The sequence below is a fragment of the Misgurnus anguillicaudatus genome, chromosome 1 (genome assembly GCF_027580225.2).
Source record: "Misgurnus anguillicaudatus chromosome 1, ASM2758022v2, whole genome shotgun sequence".
In the NCBI taxonomy this organism is placed as follows: Eukaryota; Metazoa; Chordata; class Actinopteri; order Cypriniformes; family Cobitidae; genus Misgurnus; species Misgurnus anguillicaudatus.
Window position 1 is genome coordinate 9,112,964 of NC_073337.2, and position 7,037 is coordinate 9,120,000.

Genomic DNA, 7,037 nt, shown 5'->3' on the forward strand with positions numbered 1-7,037 from the left:
CAGTGGGGGCAGGGGCCCCTGAGCCAGGCCCTATCCCTTCCGAACTGTGGCTCATCAGTTCAGAGGGTTGCAGTTTTCCGCCTGCCCATTAGGAGGCACTACATTCCCATGTGACAAACGAGCCCGTTGATCTCTAAACTGAATCTGTCCTAGTGTACAATTACGAGCAATATGCCCAGGCTGATTGCATCGCCTACAAATGATAGGGACAGGCTGCCTGGGACGGTTACCTACACTCTGGGATTGCAGTTGCCGTAAACTTTGAGTCAGTTCATTAAGTTGTTCTTGCTGGGCCCTCATCATTCTCTTCAGTTCTGTGAGCTCTGAAACATTTACCTCTGATGGACTAGAGGAATCTATCTGTCCCTGTACTCTATACTGAAGAACAGAGGAAGCTGGGAGCGAATGACTCCTCTCTCTCCTCTCCGAATGAAATCCCTCATCCACCCATCTAATTGCCTCTTTACGAACATCCAGAAGGGTGGAAGCAGGGTCCAATCGAACAAAACGTTTGAGCTCCCGCCGCAAACCACTATCCAGCACATGCTCTACAAACTGGTCTCGAAGTAAGACCACTGAATTAGTCAGACCTCCGGGGGTATGTTGTACCACCTTATCCATTAATGCAAAAAGAGCATGGGAATACTCCTGCAAGGACTCGCCCTCAAGCTGTTTACGAGAAAAAAAGTTTTGCTGCAGGGCAATATAGGACTGTGAGCACCCATAAAGTTCCTTCAAGATAGAGAACACCTGTTCTGGTGTTTCCCTATCTCCTCTTGCCCTATACTTAATCTCATTCTTGGCAGGACCCTCTAAATGATCTATAACAAATAATGTCTCCTCAGCTGAAGGCAGATGTCGAACCCGCAAGCAGGCTTGTATCTCCTCCACCCATTCGAACACATTGTCTTCCCCTCTACCACTAAACATACGACCCCTCCGTTCCCTAGGGACATAAACGACTCGTTCAACTACGGGGCTAGGGGCAGGTAGGACATTCACAGTTGAGGGGCCCGCCGCTCCAGTAGCCTGGCCTGCTTGCTGTTGGTGCAACCGCTCATTTTCTCCCCTCAATGACTGCACTTGCTTTCTCAACTCCTCCAATTCAGCCTCCATATCTACAAGCCCCCCCCCAAAAAAAAGAGAGAGAGAAAGAAAAAAAAGGAAAATCTTACCACTTAACCCAAATCTCTTCCACTATCACAATCCTGGCTGCTTCGTACCAGCTGCTGCTTTGCTGAAAAAAACACCACAACACAACAACACACAACCATACAATTCTTCTCTGTGACTGTCTCTGCTTATCACTTCAACCCTGCCGACTACGCCACTTGTGACTGGATTACAGTCAAATACTAATAAGGCCCGCACTCCAGGCTTTCAACCAAATGAAAAGGACAAGCAGAGACAAAGTCACAGATAACAAATTTATTAATCAATTAAATTACTAAAACCACATTGAGCGAGACGGTAAATTTTAAAAGACCCTTTTGACCAATGGAAACAGGTCAATGAAATAGGCTTTGTTGTGGTTGGCTTACATGGGCCGTCCACCATACACTGACCAACACAAACAAATTCAAAAATACAAGAAAAGGAAAATAAAAAAAACAACTAATCAAGTTAATTTTCTCTGATTGCAATAAACAATTTACTGCTCAACTAATAAACACACACTTCAAACCAAATAAAGAACCAAAATTATGTAAATCCACCCAACACAAACCAAATAAGTCAAAAGACAAATTAAATAAAAAAACACAATCCCCACAGTAACTACACTACATTCTTGAGCAGTTTTAATGTAAAGCAGATCAAAGAAATAATACAACTCGAATAACAAAATCAAAATACTAAATCAATTCAAAAAAACAAAACCTAGTAAAACTATTATACTTGTACTAATAATGAAAAAATAAAGCAACCAAAGACAAAATTTCAATACAACTCACACACACCACACACATACAACCAACAAATACACACAAACCAAAGGATTATAACAAAATCAAATGAGCAGCATTAATACAAAAAACAAGAAATATCACAAACCCCAAATTCCAAAATAACCGAAATAAATCAATAAATAGACAGGTCTAAATAATAATACCAGATAATGTCAGTAAAAGAAAAACACAACCTTACATTAACTTCATTGTACACACAGAACAATTACAATTGAGCAAATAAACACGTCAAAAAGATTACACTTGATCTGCTCCGTTAGCAGTATCCATACAAGAGAAGACAAAAAGAAATAACAAACCCCAAAATAACTGAAATGACTAAATCAATTAATAAACAAATCTAAATGATAATAGCTGATAATTTCAACAAAACCGAAATAAAATAAAGAAACAAACAAACACAAATTCAATTAAACACACATACCCAACAAAATACCATCGGCAAATAAATGAAAATCAAAAGGATTGCGTCACTATTAATCTGCTCCGTAAGTGAGCGGTGTCAATATGCAGGAAGCAACCCAAATACAATACCCCAGATTTTTAAATAACTAAGTTAATAAACCATCCATAAAATTGCGCCAGCGAGGTGGCGAACACCATGAAATCCCAAAATCAAGTTGCGGGTTTAGAGCGGCTCCAATGGGCCTCGTACAGGCATTAAGAATGTTCAATGAACTTGCGAGCGCTCGATAACCACGAGCGTGCACTGCAAACCCGCTTCTCAGACGGGAACGCCGATTTAACCGCAGCAAAGCAGCAACTGGCACTCTGAAAAACATTAGACATACATTCGTTTGCTTTTCTTCTTCCTCCCCACTCCTCTCCCATTTATAATCACACCAGAAGGTTAGGGAAAAATAAAATTACCTTTTGCGTGAATAACACTCACATACTCACAACGGATGCCTGGATATACCCGACTTATCTAAAATAACACCAAGCAAGCACATTAATCACACCTGTGAATTAAATAAACTTCCCCACGAACACCCGTATTCTAATTTTTATAATTCCCTCCCATCTATACCCTCCAATTTAACCAAACCTACCTTTACCGAGGAGTGAAGGAGATACAAGACCTACAGCAACAGGTCACATCAGTACAAATGGCATGAAGAAAGCGAAATCACCTGTGCCGATATACAGCAACAGGTCACATCAGTACAATGGCACGAAGAAAGCGAAATCACCTGTGCCTATATAGCTACGTGATTGCCTGACGTACGCAACCACGCACCTGGTGCAATCTGTCCGCTCTTTTAAAGGGCTACGCCAACTATTGTTAAAAGGGCAATCCCACTACAATCTGTTTCCATACCTGTAAGTAAACAGTCAAGTCAAGTCAAGTCAAGTCAAGTCAAGTCAAGTCAAGTCAAGTCAAGTCAAGTCAAGTCAAGTCAAGTCAAGTCAAGTCAAGTCCTTTGTATATTTGTTTAGTCAAGTTTATTGTTAAGTGTTATCCAGTTTAGTGTTTAGTGATGGGCAGTCCGGCTCTTTAGATTCGGCTCTTTCGGCTCAAGCTCCGGCTCTACATTTTAGTAATGGCAGTCCAGCTCTTTTCATAGATTCGGCTCCCTTAAGGAGAGGCGGCTCTTACGGTCCCACCCCTGCCTGCGTCTGAAGATTCGGCTCTGCTCGTTCGCTACAAAGAATCAGCTCTTAGAGCCGGCTCTTTTGCGAACGACCCATCACTATTAGTGTTTAAGTGTAGTTTAGTGTCTTGCCCTGTTTAGTGTTCACTCCTGTTTAAGTTATCATGTTTTTGTTGTTTTGCCCCCTCGTGGGTTTTGTTTTCTGTTTTGTTAATTAATAAAAGTCTTTCGTGAAGATCTGCTGTCTGCATTTGGGTTCTGTCCTTCCATTTCACACACCACCATAACAGATATAATCAAGGATTTTACTGCTGTGACATGGCTGCAGCAGGTGTAGTGATATTACACACTGTCCGAAAATAGTCCCCTTCAATAGTCCCCTCTTCAATAGCAGGGGACTATTTTCAGGCGCTGCGTAATATCATTGCACCTCCTGCAGCCATGTCACAGCTGCAAAGTCCTTGATTATATATCTGCCTAGAAAATTGCAACTTTTAATTTTCTGCTGGTCTAAGTACACAATGTAACTACAGAAGAGTCAAGTTTTAAATAGGAAAAATATCAAAACTCTTTTTTTTTTTGTGCGATGCTAATGGTCTAATCAGATTCAATGGATTATGCTAAGCTATGCTAGAAATGGAAGCGCCAAACCCGGAGATCAGCTGAATGGATTCCAAAACGGTAAAAATTCAAATGTTAAACACTCTACGGGAGCTGGAAAATTAGCATATTTTCAAAAAAAAGTGGAGTGTTCCTAAGTAAGAAAGTCATTTTTGCAGTGCATCAGAACATCATATAGATTTTGTGTGTGTTCTTTTAAATTTGTCCAAAAACCAAATCACATCTTTGCAAAACTCATCACCATGATGCTGGATGCTTGCTAAGGCAGACACACTGTAACTCATTTTCATCACAAACTTTACAAACATCTAGTTCAGTTAAACAGCTGATGTGTAATTTTGTGGCCTTTGCAGTCAGGATGAGTTCATCAACTATTGTTTTGTCTATTTGTCTTGCTCTTTTTTTTAATTCCCTCGTACTTTTCCACAGGCTGGCGTTTCTATGGCAACAGTGCTAGAGACCGGACCGGGTTTGATGGAGCGCTGTCAAACAGTGAAAGAGAGGTCGGATCGTGTGTGCGTGTGGCCCGTGGGATTCTGACGATTGTGATGTATTCGATCCTTAAAGCTCCAGGAAATCTCCCAAAAAAACTCACCTCTAATCTCTCTCACAAACTCCACGGTGGGTCACATCTCTGTCTCACACAGTTCATACAAACCTGCTAAAACACAAATGAAATGGGTATAAAACTCAATTATTTCTTCTAAGAAAAACTCCTCTAGAACTTGAATGAATCTCAACGCCTCAAACGGTGCTTTGATTTGGCCAAGATTCTGAAATCAGGAATTAAAAATATATTTACATTTGAGCTTTTGGCAGACGCTAACATCTAAAGTGACAAATGGTGCATTCAAGCTATACATTTTATTAACCTGTGTGTTTACTGAAAATCAATCCCATAACTCTTTGCACTGCTACACAACATCACTTAAGTTCAGGGGAACACTTAAATGACATCTTATTAACATCACTATAATATAGTTCACTACCACGATGTGCACTTACTATTACTTTAAAGTAGAAAATAATGAAAGCGAAAGTAATGTTACTATGTAAAAAATATCCCCCAAAAGACTTAACCCCTTCAGACCCGGCATCCACTAGAATGGACATCACATGTTTAGTGGTTCAACCCAATAAAAATGCAGATCAACCAATCAAAATATTGCCTGTAGGAGTTAATGTCTTGATTCAGAATACAAATTTGTAATTTGATTTTGCGGATGAGATGTAACTCTTGGGAGACATGTTTCTCATTAAGGGGTCAGATAATGAGAAACCTCACGTTCTGGATTGGATTTAAAGACACACATTGTGTTCAATGAGCATAATTACATTAGAGAAACATGCGTTTATCATTCATTTCCTCTTTAACATGAGTATGCTGAAGAGTATCTGTTCTGCCCGGGGCTTGTGTATCAGATGTTTTGTGTGTTTAGTCCACAGCAGCTGCTCAGCTCATAAACGCTCGACATCAGGCGTCTTTAAGAGCCTTCACAAATATTGCGTTTATATTCAAACAGCTTTGTGCGTTTATTCGCACATCACATATTTAACTGTTGAGGTCGCCTCTCATGCATAAACAAAATCTAAGACTTTGATTATATCTCAGATAATCTATTATAAGTTTTCTGTTTAGACTGTGAGAAATGTGAATGTAAGTGATATGGATTTATTGCTTTTTGTGTAAATGCTGGTAGTTTTTGATTGATTTTTTTTCACCCCAAATGCATTTTATGAAAACTTTGAGGATTTATGAAAACCTCGGGTAGTCAGAATGATGAATCGAGCAATAAATGTTGAGCAGAACTCTGAAAGTCAAAATAACTAAAGACAGAGCGATGAAGAGATGCTGCCTCAGCTGATGTTTCCAGATGAATTCAAAGCCCTGACACTGTGTTGTAAAACTAGACTTTATGATCTTACAGTGCTTGAACGTTTTCTTTTATAGTTAAGTCTTAAGAAAAGAAAAATAAGCGTCTCAAAAACATATCTCATTTAGTCTAATCGTGTTTAAAAGGTCATATGATGATGCTAAAAAACATTATTTTGTGTATTTGGTGTAATGTGTTTATGTGGTTTAAGGTTCAAAAACACATTATTTTCCACATGCTGTACACTGAAAAAAAACAATTTGTAAAAAAACAACATCAATAATATAAGAGCTTGAACCTACATGACATTTTATTAACAAATATTAAAGTAGTTCAATTCTTATCAGTTCTTATTCTGTGATAAAGCTTAAAAAAATTCAGGTGCAAAGGATTGTGGGTATTCCTTACAACATGTGCAAATAAATTTAAGTTAATTTTACTTGATTTTTTAGTTTAATGGATTTAATATTCTTACATTAAATTAACTAAGATTTTTTACTTGAATTAAAATGTACTTAATTATTTTATGTGCAGTGACTATAAAACAGTTAAATAATACAAGAAAATATACGACTTACTATTCCGACACAGGTCATTTTGTACATGAATTGTGTATTTATTTTACTTAGGAAAATCTAATTCTCAATACATGTTAACATTATTATGTAGAAATTATGAGAGTTAATCTAATATATGAGTTTGGTTCCAAAACGCAATAAACGCCATTTTTTGAAAAAAATAAGTTACTGCCAAAATCAGTATTATATCAGGTCAGTATTTAAAAGTAAATAATTAATTTTACGCAAAATCCATTATCCGCCGTGTTATTCTGTCATCTTTTCTCCCTTTTTTCCCAAAATGCGATAAACGCCACTCCTCCTTTTTTACAGAACGCAATAAATCCATTCCAGAAATTACAGCCCACCGTTCACGCAATGTAAACAAGCAATGCTGGCGCGCTGAGTACACACAGTCCTAGT

The 7,037-nt window shown here is 38.4% G+C and overlaps 1 long non-coding RNA gene across 1 annotated transcript; it reads right to left on the bottom strand.

Annotated features, from left to right (window-relative positions):
• Window positions 1–1,690: 1,690 nt before the first annotated feature.
• LOC141359546 (uncharacterized) lies at window positions 1,691–3,271 on the bottom strand. The gene is made up of 3 exons (XR_012366046.1): window positions 3,020–3,271; window positions 2,838–2,895; window positions 1,691–2,738 (listed from the first exon to the last, which is right to left on the bottom strand). It is a non-coding gene; the product is annotated as an uncharacterized lncRNA (long non-coding RNA).
• Window positions 3,272–7,037: the final 3,766 nt, after the last annotated feature.